This window comes from Rhincodon typus, chromosome 43 (genome assembly GCF_021869965.1).
Source record: "Rhincodon typus isolate 14 chromosome 43, sRhiTyp1.1, whole genome shotgun sequence".
Lineage (NCBI taxonomy): Eukaryota > Metazoa > Chordata > Chondrichthyes > Orectolobiformes > Rhincodontidae > Rhincodon > Rhincodon typus.
In genome coordinates, this window is record NC_063374.1 from 5,292,407 (window position 1) to 5,316,745 (window position 24,339).

Sequence of the window (24,339 nt, forward strand, 5' to 3'; positions counted from 1 at the left end):
GTACCCCAGTGTTATACAGTGACAGACCTGTCCCCACCAATACTGTACCCCAGTGTTATACAGTGACAGGCCAGTGCAAGGAATCTAGGAACAGAATGCTGGTGAATATTTATTGTCATTTTTCCTAGTGGTGCTTAGTGATCAACGAGTGGGATGATTTGCATAGGATTTGCAATATCAAGTTCAAGTTGTGCATGGGGCTCAAGTAACACGATTTATTGAGCACGGTTGCTATAGAAATTTTCCATCTGTGCCTAACGGCTGTAATGTCTTGGAGCTTTGCACGTGATTTAATACTTCACATGCTCAGAGGGCCAAACAACTGGTGTGTTTGATTTGGGATACAGACATCTGTCTGGCAAACTTTGTATGGATGCTACTGGTTTGTTAATCATCTGGACAGGGGCATGATCCGGAAGATGGAGTGTTCAGTACGTATGTAACTCCATTAATTTAGGCAATCTTGATGCGCTCAGCCTACAGACCAGCAAATTACCTTTGTATTGGAAAAGAGCAGTGCAGCTCAAATACTCAACACTCTTCGGGGGAAAAGCACTTAAGACGGAAAAAAAAAACTTGGCATTTCACTGCATTAACCCCTAAAGGTTTCAGAGCAAAACAAGGGGTGTTCATTCAGCCCATTCAGCGCACACCAGCTCTGCCCAGCAATGCTGCTCTATCCCAATGGCCCTACGAGTTTATTTCTCCCGACTGCGTGGGAGTACAGAACCAGGGGTCACAGTCTAAGGATTACAGGGTAGGCCATTTAGGACTGAGAGGAGGAGACATGTCTTCACCCAGACAGTGATAAGCCTGTGGGATTTACTATCATGGAAAGTGGTGGAGGTCAAAACCTGATGTGTTTTCAAGGAGGTGGTAGATATAGCTCTAGTTGCTAAAGAGGTCAAGGGATTTTATGTGGGGGTAGAGGCAGGGCGTGAAAGATCAGCAGCAGATGCTCAGCAAGTGAGTGCTGACAGGTCTGTGGCGTCCTGCACATGGAGGGTGACCTGTACCGCATAGATGGAAACATTTTCAGGCAACTTTTAACCAACAGCCACGTAAGGAGATGCTGGGGACAAGCAATGAAAAGCTCAGTCTTAGGGGGCATCTTAAAAGACCAAAGAACAGTTCAGCACAGAAACAGGCCCTCTGGCCCACCAAGACTGTGCCCAACATGATGCCTTTCTAAACTAAAAACTCTTCATCTCCAGGCAGTCTATATCCCTTTATTCCCTGCCTCTTCAGTTAGCTGTCAAGGTACCTCTTAACTGTTGCTCTTGTATCTACTCCCATCACCTCCTCTGGAAACATATTCCTACCACCCTCTGTGTAAAAAGAAAACTTGCCTCTCACACCTCCTTTAAACTTTTCCCCTTTTACTTTAAACCTATGTCTCCTGGTAATTGATATTTCTACCATGGGAAAAAGGCTCAACTATCCATTCTATCTGTGCCTAATAATTTTGTAAGTTTCTATCAGATCGCCCCTCATCCTTCAGCAGACAAAAACAATCCAAGTTTGTCCAATCTCTCCTCACGGGTAATTCCCTCCAAACCAAGCAACATCCCGGCAAACTGTTTCTGTATCCTCTCCAAAGCCTCCACGTCCTTCTGTTAGTGTGGCAACCAGAACAGTACACAATATTGCAAATGTGGCCTTACTAAAGTTCTATACAGCTGCAATGTAACTTACCAATTTTTACACTATTTCCTGAGCGAAGAAGGCAAGCTAACTATATTACCTTCTTGACCACTTTATTCATTTGTGTTGCCACTTTCAGGATACTGATGGTCTGTACGTCTAAATCCCTCTATGTTGGCACTAGTAAGGATTCTGCCATTTACTGTACACTTCCCTACTGCATTAGACCTTCCAAAATGCATCACCTCACATTTGTTCAGATTAAACTCTGCCATATCTCCACCCAAGTCTCCAGCCTATCTACATCTTGCTGTATCCTCTGGCAATCCTCCTCATTATCCACAGCTCCACCATCTTGGTGTCATACGTAAATTTACTAATCAGACTACCTACATTCTTCTTCAAACTATTTATTTTTAAATATGTGTATGTATGTATGTACAAAGTATATATTACAACAACAGGGGTCCCAGCACTCAGCTCTGCAAAATACCATTGGTCACAGATCTCTAGTCACAAAAACACCCTTCCACCCTTAATCTGCCTTCTATGATTAAGCCCATCTCCTTCCATCTTGCCAGCTCACCGTGGATCCAATGTGACTGAATGTGAATGTACAAGGCACGATTACCTAGTTTGCAATGGATACAAAATCAGGAGATATCGCTATTAACGAGGAAGGTTATCAAATATTACAGATGGATCTTGATCAGATGGGGAAGTGGGCTGAGGATTGGCAAAAGCAATTCAATGCAGATAAGTGTGAGGTATTGCACTTTGGAAAGTCAAACCAAGGTAGGATTTATACAGGAAATGGTAAGGTCCTGAGGAGTGTTGTGAAATAGAGGGAGCTAGGAGTGCAAGTACATAGTTCGTTGAAAGCAGTGTCACAGGTAGACAGGGTGTTGAAGAAGACATCTAATATGCTGGCCTTTAACAGTTGAGGCATTGAGTATAGGAGTTGTGACATTCTGTTACATTTGTATAAGTCATTGGTGAGGCTGCACTTGGAGTATTGTGTACACTTTTGGTCACCCTGTTATACGAAAGACATAGTTAAACTGGAGAGTGTGCAAAGATGATTTACGAAGATACTGCCATGACTAGTAGGCTTGGGTTATAGGAAGAGGTTGGCAAGGATAGGTCATTATTCCTTACAACGTAGGAGAATGAGGGGTGACCTTATTGAGGTGTATAAAAATCTTGAGGGGTATCAATAGGATGAATGCATATAGACTTTTTCCCAGGGACAGGGAATTGAAAACTAAGGTGAGAGGGGCAAGATTTAAGGACCTGCGGGGCAACTTCTTCACGCAGAGAGTGGTACTATATGGAATGGGCTGCTAGAGAAAGTGGTTGAGGCAGGTACAATGGCAACTTTAAAAAACATTTGGATAGGTACATGAAGGTACATTTCTGAAGAAGGGTCTAGGCACGAAACGTCAGCTTTCCTGCTCCTCTGATGCTGCTTGGCCTGCTGTGTTCATCCAGCTCTACACCTTGTTATCTTGGATAGGTACATGGATGGGAAGGGTTGAGGGATATGGACCAAATGCAGGCAATTGGAACTAGCTGAGTGGGCACCATGGTCAGCATGGACCAATTTGGGCTGAAAGGCCTGTTTCTATGCTGTATTACTCTATGACTCTATGACTTCAACTTTTATATTAGCCTGCCATGATAGCCTTGCTAAAATCCATAAAGACAACATCCACCACCCTCTCCTCAATCATCTTTGTCACTTCCTTAAAAAAACTTCAACTTACAAACTTAAATTTCCAAAAAAAGAGGTGAGACAAAGAAAGCAAGTGAGAGGAAGAGAGTGAGGGAGAGAGACTGTGAGATAATAGGTGGGTGAGGGGGGTAGGGGGAGAGAGAAAATGAATGAGACAAAAGGGACAGCGAGGGTTAGAGCAGGAGCTGAATGCATAGCCACCAATGCTGGAGTAATGGGAATTACAAAACGGGCAAAAGGCCAGGATTGGAGGAAAACCAAGATCTCGGATGAGGTTACAGTGATGGGCACAGAGAAGAAAGCACTACTCTCGCGGCTTAATGTCCGTTTATTGATAGTCCTGTGAGCACATAGGTTTACTGCATTGTCACTCCGTGGTTCCAAATCTCCCATTCTACCCTCTTCCTCCTCCACTGCACTGAATCCTTGGTATTTAAAGTAAACCTTAAACTCCCTATACAAATCATTCCATTTCATCTTATCAGAAAAGATTAGGTCTACCCAATCTCCTTTGTTCACATTCTATACATCATCACCAGCTTATTTTTCAATTAAACACAAGGTGATCTTTGCTCATTCAACTTGAGAATGGGGCCCAATTGCAAAGTTACCATTGACCAAACAATGAACTGGACCTGCCATATAAATTCTGTGGCTACAAGAACAGGTCAGAGGCTAGGAATCCCGCAGGAAGTGACTCCTCAACTTATTGGCCAAAGCCGGTTGACAACTGACAAGGCACAAGCCAGGACTGTGATTGAATACTCCCTGTTTGCCTGGGTATGTGCAGCTCCAGCAACACTCAAGAAGCTCGACACATCCAGAAAAATACTTGATTGATTTCCTATCCACCATCTTCAACGTTCACTCCCTCTAGCACCAACACTCAGTAGCACCAGTGTGTACCATTTCCAAGATGCACTGCAGAAATTGAAGGCTTCTTAGACAGCACCTTCCAAAGCCATGACCACTTCCAGCTGGAAGGACAAGGGCAGCAGATGCTTGGGAACACCATCCCCTGCAAGTTCCTCTTCAAACCACACACCCTCTTGATTTGGGAATATATTGGTCATTTCTTCAGTGTTGCTGGGTCAAAATCCTGGAACTCCCTCCCCAAGGGCACTGTAGGTCTACCTACAGTACACAGGCTATAGCAGTTCAAGGCGACAGCTCCCCAGCAGTTTCTTAAGGTACAACTACAGACTGGCTGTAAAATCTAGCCAAGCCAGTGGTGTTAGCATTTCGTGAATGAATAAAATATACATTTGCAGCAGTAAGTGCCATTTTAGAAGCAGGAGGCCTTTCAGCCTATTAATGCTGTCCTATGACACAGTCAGATCATGGCTGATCCACGACACCACTTTTATAAAGTTTACCAAATTTTATTAATTGCTTTTTAAATGATCTTCCAGTCTGAACAACTTCTTTTTTTTGAGTTGGTGGAGGTAGAAGAGTTCCAGATTTCTTCAGCACTTTCTAGGAGGAATGGTTTCCTGACACCCCCCTGAACAGCCTACTTGTCATTTTAATTTCTGCCACCCACACTTACCCTCCAACCATCCCCACCTTGATTCTGGACTGTTCCCCTCCACATCACAGGAAACAGTCTCTCTCTATTGATCCTATTGAATTCTTTCACCGTCACGAACCTCTCAACTGGACAGAGACACCGAGATCCGAGTGAGAGTGAGGAGAGACTTCATAACACCTGTCATTGCATTGATGTCATTCTGAGAGAGAGAGAGAGAGAGACAGTCCGAGACAAACTTCAGGCTCCTCTCCTTCAGGGTGTTAACTCTACACTAATCTGTATCTCTCAGTACCACCCCCCTCTCTCTCTCTCTCAGGGAGATATCTGTACACTGACTGGTGTCTCTTAGTCCCCTCTCAGGGTGTTATCTGTACTGGGACCGCCCAGTGCACAGGTATCTCCCAAAGAAACAAGCGACTGATAGGGCAATGAGAGATCCCAATCTCTTAGGGAGGTATCTGCACATTGCCTAGTATTTCTCAGGTTTGTTCTTGTTCAGGGAGACGTGTGTACTGACTGCTCTCTCTTATGGCCCTCTCTCTCTCTCTTTGAGATGTCTGTGCACTGATTGCTATCTCCTTCCTGTCCAAAGGGTAACAGATTCTTACAGAGTTTGTACCCGACCGGTCAGGGAAGCTTAACATGGTGCACAACATTAAATTGGTGATTCCAAGAGCAGGTGGGAAGAAAAAGCATGCTGAGGGAATTATAACCTGCCTTGTCTTTAACAGAAGTGCAGATCTAGCATTAGATCCAGAAGACACTGATAAACCGGAAACTCAACTCTAGAGCAAGCTGCTTTTCACAAGGCCGTCACGGGAAATAAAATCTATAATAGTTATGGTATTTGCCCATCCCACATGATTTCAGCTTACAGAAGACAGGCGGTTAAGGGACCTGTCATCAGGCCAGTATGCTGGAGGACTTTGTTGGTTTCTGCATTCCACTCAGACAACACATAGCCCCAGTTGAGGGAAGACCTGACCACAAGGTCAGCAAGGCAAGGTCAGAGTGTGGCTTCAACAATCCACGAGAAATCTAGTCCCTTTGGAGGGTGGAAAGCAGCAACAAGCAGGGTCCTGGTCCTGTTGGATGACTGTCTTAGGAAGAGAAAGCACCATTTTGTTTCTAACATCAGCTGCGGTTCCACCCTTCAGTTAAACAGTGAACTCAACTTATCCACGGGATGGCCAAGCACATAGCAGTGACCTTTCAGATGTTGCCCTTTCAGGGGAGAAAGTCATGCTGTACCCACTCATCGTTCTGATAGGGAAGCTACTGAAGTTCAGGATTGCCATGTCTTTGGAAGGTCACAAGGCTCCTGGAGATGATGTGGAAACAGAATGACAGAATAGTCTCAGGAACGAGGGACTTTAGCAACAAGGCCAAGTGGAAGAAACTGGGGTCGTTCTCCCTGGGGTGAAGGAGATGAAGGGATACAACGATGACAGGTTTGGAAAGGAAAAACTGGTCCCATTGGCTGGTGGCACTTGTGTTCAGAGAATTAGGGTTTTGGGTATGGGATGAAGGGCAAATGAGAGGAAGAACATTTTTTAAAAAAACAACCACACACACACCCAGGGACAATAAAAGGCAGAACCCACTGTCCATGAGAGCAGTGGAAGCAGAGACGACGAGTGATTTCAGAAGAGAATTTGATGGAACCAAACTCCCAAGGCTACAGGAATACAGCAGGTATTTATAGGACTGACTGGATTGCTCTGGAGTGACAGTACAGACTCAATGGACCAAATGGCCCCCTTCTGTGAGGATCACCTTGGAACAGGAGCAGTTATTCAGCCCCTCAAGCCCATCCCACCCTTCAGTCAGATCGTGAACAATCCGCATAACTGCCTCACCTATTCCAGCTAAGAGTCAGTCTAAGTCTAGTAGTAGCCGCATTGCTACAAAGTCTGAAGGTTCAAGCCCTACGCCAGCATTGACAACAACTTGCACTCATACTGTGTTATGGACATTTGAAAAAAAAAGATCAAGGTGCCTTACAGCAGGGCCACCAAACAAAATGCAATCCTGAAATCACACAAGGAGGTGGGGAGGGACAGAGTGAGAGGCAGGCGAGGAACTAGGGAGGGAATTCCAAAGCTTAGCATCCCAGGAACAGTCACCAATTGTTGAGCGATCAATATCAGAGATGAGCAAGACATAGAAAGATGGAAACATAGAAGAAAGGAGCAGGTGGTCGTCTTTCGGCTCTTCGAGCCTGCTCCACCATTCTACACAATCATGGCTGATTGTCCAACTCAGTAGCCTAATCCTGCTTTCTCCCTATAACCTCTGGTCCCATTCCCCCCAAAGTGCTATATCTAGTTGCCTCTGGAATACATTCAATGTTTTGGCATCAACTACTTCCTGTGGTAATGAATTCCACAGGCTTATCACTCTTTGGAGAAATGTCTCCTCATCTCTGCCCTAAACCGTCTACCCCGAGTCCTCATACTGTGGCGCCTGGTCCTGGACACACCCACCATCGGGAACATCCTCTCTGCATTTACCCTGTACAGTCCTGTTAGAATTTTATAAATCTCAATGAGATTCCTCCCCACCATTCGTCTGAACTCCAGCGAAAACAATCCCAACTGAGTCAATCTCTCCTCATGCATTAGTCCTGCCATCCCTGGAATCAGCCTGGTAAACCTTTGCTGCACTCCCTCGAGAGCAAGAGTATCCTTCCTCAGAAAAGGAGACCAAAACTGTACACAATATTCCAAGTGTGGTCTCACTAAGGCCCTGTATAATTGCAACAACACATCCCTGCTCCTATACTCGAAACCTCTCGCATCGAAGGCCCCACCTGCTGCACCTGCATGTTTACCTTCAGCGATTGGTGCACAAGGACACCCAGGTCCCACTGCACACTCCCCTCTCCCAATTTACAGCCATTCAGGTAGTAATCTGCTTTCTTGTTTTTGCTGCCAAAGTGAATAACCTCACATTTATCCAAATTATACTGCATCTGCCACTGATCTGCCCACTCACCCAACCTGCTGGAAGATTTCTGCATCCTTGTCACAGTTCACTCCCCCCAATCACCTTGGTACCATCTGCAAACTTGGAGATGTAACATTTTGTTCCCTCATCCAAATCATTAATATATATTGTAAATAGCTGGGGTCCCATCATCAATCGCTGTTGCACCCCACTAGTTACTGTCTGTCAATTTGAAAAGGACCCATTAATTCCTACTCTCTGTTTCCTCTCTGCCAACCAGTTTTCTATCCATCTCAATACACTTCCCCCAATCCCATGTGCTTTAATCGTACACATTAATCTCTTATGCGGGACTTTGTCAAACGCTTTCTGAAAGTCAAAATATACTGCATCAACTGGCTTCCTCTTGTCAACTCTACTAGTTACATCTTCATAGAGTTCCAACAAATTTGTCAAGCATGATTTCCCCTTCATAAATCCATGCTGACTCTTTCTGATCCTGCCACTGCTTTCTAAATGCTCTGCTATAAAATCCTTGACAATGGATTTGAGAATTTTCCCCATTACTGATGTTAGGCTCACTAATCTATAATTCCCCATTTTCTCTCTACCTGCCTTTTTGAATATTGCAGTGACATTAGCTACCCTCCAATCTACAGGGACTGTTCCAGAGTCTACTGTCCTGGAAGATGACCACTATTTCTAGAGCTGCTTCCTTAAGTACCACGGGATGTAGATTATCAGGCCCTGGGGATTTATCGGCCTTCAATCCCAACAATTTTCCCAGCACCATTTCTCTACTAATATTGATCCTCCTCAGCTCTTCCCTCTCACTAGATCTTGCACCATGCAACAATTCTGGTATCTGATTTGTGTCCTTTTATGTGAAGACAGAACCAAAGTATGTATTCAGTTCCTCGGCCATTTCTTTGTCCCCTATTACACATTCCACTGTTGTCTGTAGGGGATGTACATTTGTCTTTGCCAATTTCTTTCTCTTCATGTACCGATAGAAATTCTTAGCGTCAGTCTTTATGTTCCCTGCAAGCTTATTTCTGTAATAACGTGTAGAACTGGATGAACACAGCAGGCCAAGCAGCATCAGAGGAGCAGGAAGGCTTAGCTTAGCCTCTTATGCTCCAGGGAAAAAGTCTCAGCCTATCCAGCCTCTCCTTACATCTCAAACCCTCCAGTCTCGGCAACATCCTTGCAACGGCTTGTTTGCACCTTTTCCAATCCAATAACATCCTTTTCTAGCAGGGCTACCATAATTGTATGCAATACTGCAAATATAGCTATAACATGATGTTCCCAACTCCTATACTCAATGGTCTCACCATCCTGTCTAACTGTGACACCACTTTCAAGGAACTACGTACCTGCACCTCTAGGTCTCCTTCTGTTCGACAACACTCTCCAGGGCCCTACTATTAACTGCCCCGGTTTGTCTTACCAAAATGCAACACCATACATTTATCATCTAAATTAAATTCCATCTGCCATTCCTCGGCCCACTGGCCCAGTTGATCAAGATCCACTGTACTCTTAGATAACCTCCTTGACTGTCCACTATACCACCAATTTTGGTTAGTAAGTTTGCACATGACACCATTCGTCCTATATTCTCATCCAAATCGTTTATACAAAAGACAAACAACAGTGGACCCAGCACCAAACTCTGCAGCACTCCACTGGTCGCAGGCCTCCAATCTGACCAACAACCTTTACCACCACTCTCAGTCTCCTACTGTCCAGCCAATTTTGTATCCAAAAATAGATTTATCCATTAATTGAATCTAAAATCCTCCAGCTGCCAAGGGAAGATTTGAACTCAAATCTCTAGAGCTTTAGTCAGGTCCTTTGTATTATGAGTCCAGTTAAATTCATGTTCCATTATGCTGCTGTATTGTTACAAGGGCCAATTGGGGATCTGAGGAGTAAGGTGCATTCAGTACTAAATAAATACTTTCTATCTGAATTTAACAAGAAAGCAGATGTTACCCAGGACGACACTCAGTCAGGAAAAGGATTGGAAATTGATGTGGGGGAGCTATTGAAGAAGCTGGTGGTATTTCAAGCTGATAAATTCCTAGACAAATGAGATGCATCCGAGGATACTGAAGGAAGTGACAGTGGACATTGCAGGGACATTAGACAGAATTGTACAGTATTAGATTCAGGGTGGTGCTAGACTACTGGAGAATTACAAACAATTACACACTCAGTTCAAGTAGGGTGAAGAGTGCTACGCTATCAGAAGGACTATCTTCCGGATGGGTTGTTAAAACAAACCTACCTGCCTTCTCAGCTGGATGAGAAAGATCCCACAGCCGCTACTGGAACAGCAGCAGTGGTTGGGAACTTTCTCCCCAGGATCCTGCCTGATAGCTATTCTTTAATCATTGGGTCAAAATCCTATACGTTCTGCTGCCTCAGGAAAGCAACCAACATAATCAAAGCTCCCTCCCACTCCAGTTATACTCTCTTCCATCATGCAGAAGATGTAAAAGTTTGTATACACATACAAATAGATTCAAGAACACCTTCTTCCCCCGTGTTATCAGATGTTTGAAAGGATCTCTTAAATGCTAATTCTGATCTCTCTCTCTCTCAGCACCTTCTCTGCAGCTGTAACAGTGCTCTGCTACTCTGATACACTTTGTATAGTACGATCTGCCTGTATAGCACGCAAGACACTACTCTTCACTGTAGCTCGGTAAAATCTGTGAAATCAATCAACAATCAACTGAGGGCATTGTGGATCTATCTACAGCACATGGAATACAGCAGTTCAAGGTGGCAGTTCACAACCACCTTCTCAAGGTCAGTTAGGAACAGACAATAAATGCTGGCCAGCCAGTGACGCCCATGTCCCATGAATGAACAAAAAAAAAATTGGCATTTTGGACTCAGAAATAGGGGGAGTAGGCCATTCATACCTCAGTCCTGCTCAATGTTCAATAAGATCATGGCCGATCCAATTATGGTCTCTACTCCACTTTCCCTTCTGCCCCTCACAACCTTTGATCAAACTTCTGACTTAACTCGGCCTTCGATGTCTTCAATAACCTAACCTCCACTATTTGAGGGCAAAGACACCAAATCTTCAGAAGAAATTCCTCCTCATTTCGGTCTTAAGTAGCAAACCTCTTATTCTGAGACAGTGCCCCCACATTCTAGACTGTTGTCAATGGGATTTGCAGATTGTCATGTCTTATTTATTTCTGTGATTTGGGATATTGGTATTGTAATTAGGGACAGATAAAAAATGCTGGTCTTGCCTCCAATGCCCACTGAGTCTGCACTGACAATAATCTACCACAAATCTACACTAGTCACACTTCCCTGCACTAGGCCCATAGCCTTGAATGTTATGATACTTCAACTGCCCATCCAAGGACTTTTAAAAGTTGAGGATTCACACCTGCACTACCGTCCCAGGCAGTGCATTCCAGATTCGCACCATACTCTGGGTGAGAACAGTTGTTTCAAATATCCTCCAAACGTCTTGCCTTTCACCTCAAAAGTTACATCACCTTGTTATTGATCCTTGGACTAGGGGGAAAACAGCTACTTTCTATCGACCAAGTCCATGCCCCTCAATCTCCTGCAACTCTCAGGTTCTCCCCCTTGACCTTCTTTGCTTCAAAGAAAACAAGGTGAGGTAGGAGTGCCGGAGGCGGAGGGGTGACCTTATAGAGGTTTAGAAGGTCATGAGGGGCATGGATAGGGTGAATAGCCAAGGTCGTTTTCTCCAGAGTAGGAGAGTCCAAAACTACTGGTTTAAAAATAGAGGGGAAAGATTTAAAAGGGACCTAAGGGGCAACTTTTCCACAGAGGGTGGTGCGTGTATGGAACAAGCTGCCAGAGGAAGTGGTGGAGGCTGGTACAATTACAACATTTAAAAGGCATCCGGATGGGTACATGAATAGGAAGGGTTTAGAGGGATATGGGCCAAATGCTGGTAAATGGGACTAGATTAATTTAGGATATCTGGTCAGCACGGACGGGTTGGGCCGAAGGGTCTGTCTCTGAGCTGTACAGCTCTGTGACCCTGAGGGACAGAGAACCCGTAGGACAGCAAGGGCATGGCTTGGCGCCAGCTCACAAGGGCAGGCTTCAAATGGGGCCTAGTTTGTGGTTTTGTAGCCTCCACGACGCTGCCATTCCCCCCCCCCTCCACGGGCAGGCACAGGATGATGCCACAGGGCGGGAATGCGGGCGTGAGGTTTAATGAGAGAGAGAGAGATTCTTCACCGGTCAGCTAGATTCCTCACTTTAGCTCTCTCCCTCCCTCGAGTCCAGCCTATTTTAGTCCGAAACAATGAGCCTTTGGCTGTCTCTCCATTGCATGTAAATAGAGCTGAGCCCTCGTGGGTCAGGCTCCCTGGAACAGCTGCGTTGTTGGGTCACTTTATGCCACGGGACAGCTTATCTCTCCCTTGCAGGCTGCAAGGGTGTTTCTCTTAGCCGAGCGCTGTGGTTGGCTCGTCCTCCGGTCGAGGGTGGTCTGCCTTTATTGTCCACTCCCACCCCCATCCCTTACCGTGCCTGCTTTTCTGTGACAGCTGGGCACGCGTCCGAGGACCCCACCGAATGCACTTTGCAGGCAAACAACGCAAATCAAAAATAGAGGCAGGTAGAGACCATTCAAGCCACCAACTTGCTCCACTGTTCAATACAATCGCGACTCATCCTGGGCTTCCACTTCCTCTTTTCAAATCTACCCCCCCAACTTTCTCTCTTCCATTTCCCCTCATTTATTCACTCACTGGATGAGGGCTGTGCTGCCTAACCCAGCATTTATTACCCAGAGGGCTGTTGGGAGTCAACCACAATGGGAGTGGGCCTGGAGTCACATGTAGGCCCAGACCGGGGTAAGGATGGCGGTTTAAGATAACGCAGGGTGGAGCTGGAGAAGCACACAGCAGGCCGCGCAGCGCCAGAGGGGCGGGAGGGTCGACGTTTCGGGTTGGGGGCCATTCCTTCGGAAATGAAATGCAGAAATTCCCGACCAGAAACGTCAACTTTTCCTGCTCCTCTGATGCTGCCCGGGGCCTGCTGTGTTCCTCCAGCCCCGCCCTGCGTTATCTGACTCCAGCATCAGCAGTTCTTGCTATCTCAAGGATGGCAGTTTCCTTCCCTGAAGGGAATAAAGCTGAAAATTCAGCACGTCTTTGGAGAGAAAGCAGAGTTAACGTTGTGGCTCCAACGACCCACGTCTAGAAGTTGGATTTGGGGGTCTGTTCTCACCTTAGCGAACCAGAAATGTTTTTCCCAAACAATCACCAGACTCTTAATTCCACATTTTTAAAAATAAAAATCAAACTCAAATTGTACTATCTGCCACGGTGGGACATGAACCGAGGACTGGAATTAATGTTTCTAGATTAACAGTCTACTGATAACAGCAATAGGCCATCACCTCCTCCAGTCCCAAATATATTCAACGAGGGAACTCTCTAGGGAGTTTCAAAGGTTCACAATGCTCCAAGCAAAAACATTTCTCCTCATCTTGGTCTTAAATGATTGGGCCTTTATTTCCAAAACAGTTTCCCCATGTTCTAGATGCGACAGGGGAAAACAATCTCCAAGGCACAAGTCAGGAGTGTGAGGGAATACTCCCCACTTGCCCCTGGAAGGGGGCAGACCCAACAACACTCAAGAAGCTCAACACCATCCAGGACAAAGCAGCCCCCACTTTGATTGGCACCACATCCACAAACATCCCACTCCCTCCCCCCACCGACGCTCAGTCGCAGCAGTGTGTACCATCTACAAGATGCCCTGCAGCAACTCACCGAGGCTCCTTAGACAGCACCTTCCAAACCCACCACCACTTCCATCTAGAAGGACAAGGGCAGCAGATACATGGGAACACCACGCCCTGCAAGTTCCCCTCCGAGCCACTCCCCATCCCGACTGGGAAATATATCGGCCGTTCCTTCAGTGTCGCTGGGTCACAACCCTGGAATTCCCTCCCTAAGGGGCATTGTGGGTCTACCCACAGCACAGGGACTGCAGCGGTTCAAAAAATGGTTTACCAGCTTCTCAAGGGGCAATAAATGTTTGTGCAGCCAGCAATACTAACATTCCAACACAGCAATACAATCATCATGCTGAGCTTCAGTTTTCTTTCTGATGTTCATTGGGTCTTAACTATTGACCTGAGAACACCGAGAACTCCCCCTTGCCACTTTCTCAACACCTGAACATGGACTGCTTCAGTATCTGAGGAGTCACGAATGGTGCTGAACATTGTACAATTATCGGTGAACATCCCCCCTTCTGACCTTATGATGGAGAGAAGGTCACTGATGAAGCAGCTGAAGATGGTTGGGCCTAAGACACTACCCTGAGGAACTCCTGCAGAGATGTCCTGGAGCTGAGATGATTGACCTCCAACAACCACAACCATCTTCCTATGTGTCAGGTATGACTCCAACCACTGGAGAGTTTGCCCCTGATACCCACTGATTCCAGTTTTGTCAGGGCTCCTTGATGCCACACTTGGTCGAATACAGCCTTGATGTTAATGGCTGTCACTCTCACCTCACCTCTGGAATTCAGCTCTTTTGTCCATGTTTGAACCGAGGCTGTAATGAGGCCAGGAGCTGAGTGGCCCTGGCGGAACCCAAACTGGGCATCACTGAGCAGGTTATTGCTGGGCAGGTGCTGCTTGATAGCTCTGTTACTGACACCTTCCATCACTTTACTGATGATCGAGAGGAGACTGATGGGGCGGTAATTGGCCAGATTGGGTTTGTCCTGCTTTTTATATGCAGGGCATACCTGGGTAATTTTCCACATTGTTGGGTAGATGCCAGTGTAATTGTACAGGAACAGCTTGGCTAGGGGAGCGGCAAGTTCTGGAGCACAAGTCTTCAGTACTATTGCCGGAATGGTGTCAGGGCCCATAGCCTTTGCAGTACCCAGTGTCTCCAACCGTTTCTCGATATCACGTGGAGTGAATCGAATTGGCTGGAGACTGGTATCTGTGATGCTGGGGACCACTGGAGGAGGCTGAGATGGATCATCCACTCGGCACTTCTGGCTGAAGATTGCTGCGAATGCTTCAGCCTTATCTTTTGCACTGATGTGCTGGGCTCTTCCATCATTGAGGATGGGGATATTTGTGGAGCCTCCTCCTCCAGTGAGTTGTTTAATTGTCCACCAGTGTTCTAACCCCGTGCTGTCCCTGTCCTGGGGAGTGTTTGATGGGGGATAGTGTAGAGGGAGCTTTACTCTGTATCTAACCCCGTGCTGTCCCTGTCCTGGGGATGTTTGATGCGGGACAGTGTAAGGGGAGCTTTACTCTGTATCTAACCCCGTGCTGTCCCTGTCCTGGGGAGTGTTCAATGGGGGACAGAGTAAAGCTCCCTCTACACTGTATCTAACCCCGTGCTGTCCCTGTCCTGGTAATAGTTTTCAAGTTGACCAGCCCACATTTCACAAGAAGTATAGACACAACTGGCTACAGGATATATTCAGACTGCATTGTTCCCAAATCTAGCCATTTTCAGTATGGGGTGACAAATTCTAGGCGTTGAGGTTTTAAGGGACCCTCGCTCCCACTCTTAAAGTGCGGTACTCCCTCAGCACTGACCCTCCGACTATCCATGCCAACCAGACATCCTAAATTAATCTCATTCCATTTGCCAGCATTTGGCCCCTATCCCTCTAAGCCCTTCCTATCCACGTACCCATCCAGGTGCCTTTTAAATGTTGTAATTGTACCAGCCTCCACCACTTCCTCTGGCAGCTCGTTCCATACACGCACCACCCTCTGCGTGAAAACATTGCCCCTTATGTCCCTTTTAAATCTTTCCCCTCTCACCTTAAATCTATGCCCCTCTAGTTTTGGACTCCTCCACCTCAGGGAAAAGACCTTGGCTATTCACCCTATCCATGCCCCTCATGATTTTATAAACCTCTATAAGGACACCCCTCAACTTCCAAGTTTACCGTCCAAACTATGCAGCCTCTCCTTATAACTCAAACCCTCCAGTCTCAGTAACATCCTTGTGAATCTTTTCTGCATCCTTTCCAGTTCAATAACATCCTTCTATAGCAGGGCAAACAGAAATGAATGCAGTACTCCAAGTGTGGCCTCTCTAACGTCTTGTACAGCCTCAACATGATGTCCCAACTTCTATACTCAATGCTCTGATCGTTGAAGCCAAACGTGCCAAATTCTTTCTGAGGAAGGGTCACCGGACCCGAAACGTTAACTCTGTTTTCTCCTTCACAGATGCTGCCAGACCTGCTGAGCTTTTCCAACGACTTTGTTTTTGTGCCAAACTCCTTCTTCATCTCTGTAACTACTTGTGATGCCAATTCCAAGGGACTACGTAACTGCGTCCCTCGGTCTCTCCGTTCAGCAACAGCCCCCATTAACTCCCTTCCTCCTGCCCTGCTTTGCCTCCCCAAAATGCCGCACCTCACATTTACCAGCATTGAACTCCGTCGGCCGCTCCTCGGCCCAGTTGAGCAGAAGGGGCCTCCGCAAACCCAGAGACAGGGCCCGGCAGCATCCGCGGAGAGAGAAAAAGTCTCCAGTCCGCGGATGCCTCTCATTCAGCTGACCAAACGCAAGGCATTAACTCTATTTCTCTCTCTCCGCTGATGCTGCGAAGTTTCTCCAGCATTCTCGGAGTACCAGATCTCTAACATCTGGCCTTTACTCCGATATTGGCATAATATGTTTATTTCTGGGATCCAATAGCTCTGGCACCAAAGGCTAATGCACATTTGCCTTCCCAATTGCTGACTGCTGCTACACTCTAAGCTTCTGTATCTGAGCTCGGAGTCTTTAGCCTCACAGAGCCAACCACCATGAGCTGCAATTCAGCCACAAACCCTCCTTTCTATACCTGTGGTGCTCCAGGGGGACTCGTACTGGGTCCACTTTTGTTTGTCATTTGTATAAATGATTTGGATGAGAACATGGTAGGCATGGATAATAAGTTTGTGGTTGACACCAAAATTGGTGGCATAGTGGACAATGAAGAAGACTATCTAAGATTACAAAGGGATCTTGATCAATTGGGTCAATGGGCTGAGGAGTGGCAGACAGAATTTAATTTGCGTAAATGTGAGTTATTGCATTTAGGTAAAACAAACAAGGGCAGGACTTACAAATTAATGGAAGGGCCCTGGATAGTGTTATAGAACAGAGAGACCTGGGGGTTCAGGGGCATAATTCTTTGAAATTTGCGTCACAAGCAGACAAGGTGATTACGAAGGAGAGATAGTAGGAACTGCAGATGCTGGAGAATCTGAGATAACAAGGTGTAGAGCTGGATGAACACAGCAGGCCAAGCAGCATCAGAGGAGCAGGAAGGCTGATATTTCGGGCAATTATGAAGGCATCTAGCACGCTAAATGTCGAAGGGACTGTTTAGGCCGACTGGTAGTGGGATGAGGAATCACGGAAGGGGTCTTAACAAGAAGAGGCATTTAGTCTCACAATCTCAGAGCTGCGTTAACCCCGTTCAATACCACGAGGTGGACCATCAGGGAGCCTGGGATGCCACATCTGTCTCTCGCCTCTGCCTGAGGGTTGCGGGCCATTGTCAGATCGGGTGGAGCTTATCACAGGGTCCCACATTAGACCCATTATCTCACGCCACGGTCTGATGTTTACAGGCGTTCTTTACCACACTTCAAAAAGGACCCTCCTGTCGGCTGTGGGAGGCAGCGGAAGGGCGCTAGTGAAATGCAAATCCTTCCTTGCCAGCCCAAACAACAGCCGCCATCCTCAATTTAACCCGGCACCCACCCCGTTATCCCGGGTGACTCCAGGTTTCTATCGCGGTTTAAACAGGTCTCAGTACCTCACGCTGAATACAGATGGAGATGTCAAAGGGGAAAATAACCATAGCAACCCCCTACCCCCAACACCCCAACCTGTGGTGTCTTCCTTCTGGGCAACCTCTATCAAAATAACTGCCTTATTTCACACCGACTGTGTGGAAACAGGCCATTCGGCCCATCAAGTCCACACCAACCCTCTGAAGACTATCCCACCCAGACTCACCCCCTTAACCTATCCCTGTAAGCCTGTATTTCTCACAGCTAATCCATTTAACCTACACATATGTTCATGGGATGTGGGCAATACTGGCTGGGTCAGTATTTAGTGCCTGTCCCTAATTGCCCAGAGGGTGTATGTGGTGTCTGTGTGTGTGTGAGAGAGTGGGTGTGCGCTTGTATGTGAGAGTGTGCGCGCTTGTGTGTGAGTGTGCATTTGTGTCTGTTTGAATCTGTGTGTATGTGAGAGAGAGTGAGAGAGCGAGAGCGAGAGCGAGAGAGAGAGTGAGAGACAGTTTGTGTGTCTCTGTGTGTGTGTTTCTGTGTGTGTGTCTGTGTCTGTGTGTGTGTATATGAGTGTGTGTGTGTGTGTGTCTGTGTATGAGTGTGTGTGTGTGTGTCTGTGTCTGTGTCTGTGTGTGTCTGTGTGTGTGTGTGTGTCTGTGTGTGAGTGTGAGTGTGTGTATGTGTGTGTGTGTGAGAGTGTGAGTGTGAGTGTGAGTGTGAGTGTGAGTGTGTGAGTGTGAGTGTGTGTGTGTGTGTGTCTGTGTGTCTGTGTCTGTGTGTGTGTGTGTATGAGTGTGTGTGTGTGTGTGCGTGTGTGGGAGTGTGTGTGTGTGCATGAGTGTGTGTGTGTGTGTGGGAGTGAGTGAGTGTGTGGGAGTGAGTGTGTGTGTGTGGGAGTGTGAGTGTGTGTGAGTGTGTGGGTGTGTGAATGTGTGTGTGTGTGTGTGTGTGTGTGTGGGTGTGTGTGTATGTGGGTGTGTGTGTGGGTGTGTGAATGTGTGTGTGTGTGTGTGTGGGGGTGTGTGTGTGTGGGTGTGTGAATGTGTGTGTGTGTGAGCGTGTGAGTGTGTGAGTGGGTGTGTGTGGGTGTGAGTGTGAGTGTGAGTGTGTGTGTGTGTGCGTCTGTTCATGTGATCTCGGAGGCGAGCTGTTTGCTTCAGATGGGGCATGAGCCAGTGCAGTGGGGGCGGGGGGGTGGAGGAAGCAGTCCGCGACGCCTCACCCAGTCGCACAGCGGGCACATTCTGTGCTGGGGGAGGTGGCAGTGGGGTGGAACTGTGAGACAAGCAGCTGGTTTGCCAGCCGAGGTAGATTCCCGTCCTATCCAGGGCTGCAGCTGTTTGCTAGCTGCACTGATCTATAAAAGCAGGAGGCTGCTCACACTGGGTGGGGTGGGGGGTGGTGCCTCAGGGATTCCCATTCCCCCCCGCCCCGTGGCCGCGTGCTGGTCAATCTCACTCCGCACCCTCTTGAGGGACCCTCACCTCCTTCCTGCAGGGGGTATAGGAGACGGTGAAGGGAGGGTGAGGTGGGGTGGCTAGAATTGGAGACAATGCTTCATCCAGGGACCTGACCAGAAGTTATAAAGGCCCAGAAGCAGAAATTTGTCTGGCCTGGGCAATGTGAATCCAGAATTGATTGGAAACGTGGAGCAGGATTTAAAGAAAGCGAGGTGATCTCTCAATGAGAGTTATTCGACCTTCAGGGACCTAAACAGGAGGATGTTTCCTCACGTTGGAGGCTTTGTACTGAAGAGGTACCTTGGTATCTGAGATAGTGGCCTATTCAGCAACATTACACATGTTTTGCTGTGTTGCTGTACTTCTGTACATGAGTACACATGACTATAAAACCTCAATCTAAAGTTATACAAAAGACTAAACATGAAAAATAAGAGGACTCCCATTTACAGCAGAGAGGAGGAGAATTATTAATTCCATTGAGGGTCATTAAAGTGGAGTGGGGGTTCTCTTTAAACTTGCTCAAGTCCAAAATCAAATGATTTTGGAGAGCAAAGTCAGTCAAGAGTTACAGAGAGCGTCAGACCACAAATAACCTCAGCCACTACCATCTCCCTGAATAGGGGAGCAGACTTGAAGCACAGAATGGTCCATCCACTTCAAGTTTCTACGTTCCTCCAACAGTGCGGTGCTCCCTCAGCACTGACCCTCCGACGGTGCGGCGCTCCCTCAGCGCTGACCCTCCGACGCTCCCTCAGCGCTGACCCTCCGACAGTGCGGCACACTTTCAGGGAGGGAAGAAGAGGAAGCAAGAGGATGAAAGAGAGGTGAAGAGAGGGAAAGGAGAGACAGAGGGAGCGAAACAGGAAAAGGAGGAAGGGCAGAACAGGATGGCAATACAAAGAAAAGAGAGAGAGAGGTGAAGAGAGGGAAGAGAGATAGACAGAGAGACAGAGTGACAGAGAGACAGAGATGGGCAAAGAGAGAGGGCTTGTTGGACTGGTGATAGCTGGAGTGATATGGCACTTGACAAAACAATTAACCTTCACAAGATTAAAGCTCCCAGCCCGCTTGTACATTGCCCTGCTCCTCGTGTTATCAATTGATTGCTTCATTCTGCGTCTGTATCAACTCCTGAACGGAGGGAGAATTGTATCACTGGCACTGTTGAACTCTGACTCTGAGGAAACCACCTCGCAGTCTCATAGGGAAAAGGCAGAACAGCCTCTCTCTATTGTCAGGACGCGCTTCGTTCAGGAAACCCTCTCCAGTTTCTTCCAGAAAGTTCAGATCGGGCAGGGTTGGAGTGGTCTCTCTCTCTCTCTCTCCAAACTGTGGCGGTGGGCCTGGGCATTAAACGTCAGTTGGGGGTGGGTGGGGGGGAGGTCTTGGAGTTGGCCGGAGTCAAAGTTCGCCGCCTCCCCTTTGTCACCCACCCACTCCCGCCCGCCCCCACCCCAACCCCGGAGCACCTCATAACCAAGGAGAAAGAAACAAGAGATTTGAACGTACATCGTTGGGAGACATGGCCGCTGAGATGTGTGCACGGCTAGATCCCGCAAGCCACCACACGAGAATAAACGCGGGCCTTTCATAACAAGAACAGCGCAGCACAGGAACAGGCCCTTCGGCCCATCAAGCCTGTTCTGACGATTGGGGCCTTTCAATGCTGAGAAACCTTTTGCCTCCACACTGTCCGTATTCCTCCGCTCCCCGCCTAGAATCCCTAACAGTGTGGGAGCAGGCCATTCGGCCTATCGAGTCCACACTGACCCTCCAAAGAGCATCCCACCCAGACCCACCTCTCCTGCCCTTTGTAACTCTGTATTTCCCAGGGCTAACCCATCCCTGGACACTCTGGGGGCAATTTCAGCACAGCCGATCCATGCTGACCTGCACATCTTTGGACTGCGAGAGGAATCCCACACAGACACGGGGATAATGCACAAAACTCCACACAGACAGATCCCCCCGCTGAGGTTGGAATCGAACCCAGGCCCCCAGCACTGTGAGGTAGCAGTGCTAACCACTGAACCACCGTATCCAACCTGATGGTTCCCCAACCCCACACCACCTGTTTCTACTTCCTTCCCAAAATTCATAAACCCGACTGCACTTGTTGACACATTGTCTCTGCCTGCTCCTGCCCCACTGAGCTCATCTCCTCCTACCTTGACTCCATTCTTTCCCCTTTGGTCTAGGGACTCCCTACCTACATTTGTGACACAACACACGCCCTCCAACTTTTCCAAAACTTTCAATTCCCCAGCTCCCAACACCTCATCTTCACTATGGATGCTCAGTCCTTGTACACCTGTATCACCATAAGGATGGCCTAGAAGCTCTTCACTTCTTCTCCCATTGGCCCAACCAGTCCCCCTCCACTGACCCTCTCATTCACTTGGCAGAACTGGTCCTCACCCTCAATAATTTTTCCTTTCATTCCTCCCACTTCCTACAAATCAAAGGGGTGGCCACGGGCACCTGCATGAGCCTGAGCTATGCCTGCGTCTTTGTAGGATTCATGGAACAGTCCCTCTTCCACAACTACACCGGTACTATCCCTCACCTCTTTCTCCACTATATTGATGACTGCATCGGTGCTGCCTCGTGCTCCCGTGAGGAGCTCGCACAGTTCATCAACTTCACTAAAACCTTCCATCCTGCCCTCAAATTCACCTGGACCATTTCTGACACCTCCCTCTCCTTCCTAGACCTCTCTGGAAAACAACTCACCACTCACATCCATTTCAAACCCAGTGACTCCCACAATTACCTCGTCTACACCTTGCCTCATCCACCCTCCTGCAAAAATGCTATCCCATACTCACAATTCCTCCACCTCTGCTGCATCTGCTCCCAGGATGAGGTGTTCTACTCCAGGTCATCCCAGATATCCTCCTACTTTAGAGACTGTAGTTTTCCTTCCTCTGTAATTAAGGATGCCCTCAACCGCATCTCCCCCATTTCCTACACTTTTGCCCTCAATCTGCCTCCCCCCAACAACAATAAGTATAGAGTCCCCCTAGTCCTCACATACCACCCCACCAACCTCCGTATTAAATGCATCATCCTCCAACATTTCTGCCACTTACAATCAGACCCCACCACCAGAAAGATATTTCCTTCCCCATCCCTTGTCCACTTTCCACAGGGATTGTTCACTCTGTGACTCCCTCGTCAGCCCCACACTCCCTACCAATCCCACCACACCCGTTCCCTTCCCCTGCAACCACAGGAGGTACCCCCTACACCTCCTCCTCCCCCTCTCGCCCAAGGCCCCAAACATTCCTTCCAGATCCGGCAGAGATTCACCTGCACCTCACCAACTGTACCTATTGCACCCGACGTGGCCCCCTCTGTATCGGGGAGACCAAACGCAGACTCGGGGACCGAGCATCTGCGCTCTGCATGCACCAACCAACCCGACCTTCCAGTTGCCATCCCCTTTAACTAGCCCCCTCTCCCACTCCCCTGGCCATCCTTGGCCTCCTCCTCTGTCACAGTGAGGCCAAATGTAAACTGGAGGAGCAACGCCTCATATTTCGCCTCAGGACCTTACAGCCCAAGGGCCTGAATATTGACTTCACCAGCTTCAAAACCCCTCAACCCCCAACCTGTCCATCTTCCTGCTCACCTTATCCCCTCCACCCTTCCCACTGACCAACCACATCAACCCCCGACCTGCATCCACCTATCTCCATCTCAGCTACGCTTCCGCTGACCCCCTTTCTCTATTTATTTCTGGGCTTCCTTTCCCCTCCCCAGTCCTGATGAAGGGTTTTAGGCCCGAAATGTTGCCTTCCCTGCTCCTCGGATACTGTCTGACCCGCTGCGCTTTCCCAGCCCCATATTTACTGACTCTAGCCTCCAGCGTCTAACCCTACTGTCTCTGAACCATTGTGCCACCTATTCATAACATCTGTCAAGATGCCCCTTAACCGTTGCTATAGTATCTACTCCCGCCACCTCCTCTGGCAGTGGATTCCAGGCACTTACCACCCTGTGTGTAACAAAACCTGCATCTCGCATCCCCTCCAAATGTCCCCCTCGCCTCTCTCACCTTAAACCTGTGTCCCCTGGTCATTGACACATCTCCTCGGAAAAAGCCTCTGACTATCCATTCTATCCACGCCCCTCATTGGTTTGTAAACTTCCATCAACCCTCAGGTGTAAAAAAACCACGTTTATCCAATCTCTCCTCATAGCTAACGCCCTCCAAACCAGGCAACATCCTGGTAAACCGTTTCCGCACCCTCTCCAAAGCCCCCATTCTCCTTTTGGTAGCGTGGTGACCCAGAACTGTCGACAATATTCCAAAAGCGGCGTCACTGAAGTTCTACACAGCTGTAACAAGACGTCTCAATTTTTATATTCATATGCCCTGACAAATTAATTGTTTAACTTGAGGACTAACACAGTGGCGCGCAGGACACCAGGGGGTGACAGTTGGTAGATTAATCCCCCCATAATGAACAGATATACAACAGATCTAATCGACAAACACAAGTTGGACCCCAGGATTCCCAACTTTCAAGTCTAGCTGGCTATCCCATTTATGGGGATTTGTCCAGGAACACTCCCAAATATTTGCTCCGTGATTTGACAATCCTTGGAATTGTTGCCAATGAGCCGGGAAGGCGATCTGGAATAGCATCCGGTGTGTAAAAAAAAATAAAATGGTATTTTTTTCTGTGCAAAGCCACACACTCACTTTCACTTTCAGCAACTTGAGGGAGGTGCTGAAAGTTGTGAAACACTGCCATGTACGAAGTGGTTAGGGACATTGTCACACACCCACAGTGCTGTTGAGGGATAAACACTGGCCCCAAGGCACAAGCGAAGCACTCTCACTCGCTTCCACCAACAGAAACACAGCCACCGAGAACACACAGATTACTACCTCATCCAAAACACACTGTATCTTACAGCGGTGCTCCCTTGGCGCTGACCCTCCGACAGCGCGGCACTCCCTCAGCGCTGACCCTCCGACAGCGCACTGTCCTTCGGCGCTGACCCTCCGACAGTGGCCGCTCCCTCAGTACTGACCCTCCGACAGTGCGGCGCTCCCTCGGCGCTGACCGTCCGACAGTGCGGCGCTCCCTCGGTGCTGACCTTCCGACAGCGCCCGCTCCCTCAGCGCTGACCCCCCGACAGCGCCCGCTCCCTCAGCGCTGACCCTCCGACAGCGCCCGCTCCCT

At 48.0% G+C, this 24,339-nt stretch overlaps 1 protein-coding gene across 1 annotated transcript in view; it reads right to left on the minus strand.

Annotated features, from left to right (window-relative positions):
* The window catches only part of LOC109926084 (glycogen phosphorylase, muscle form), a 61,109-nt gene that overhangs the window by 35,955 nt on the left and 815 nt on the right, over positions 1-24,339 (minus strand). The gene's annotated exons all lie outside the window — the stretch shown is intronic.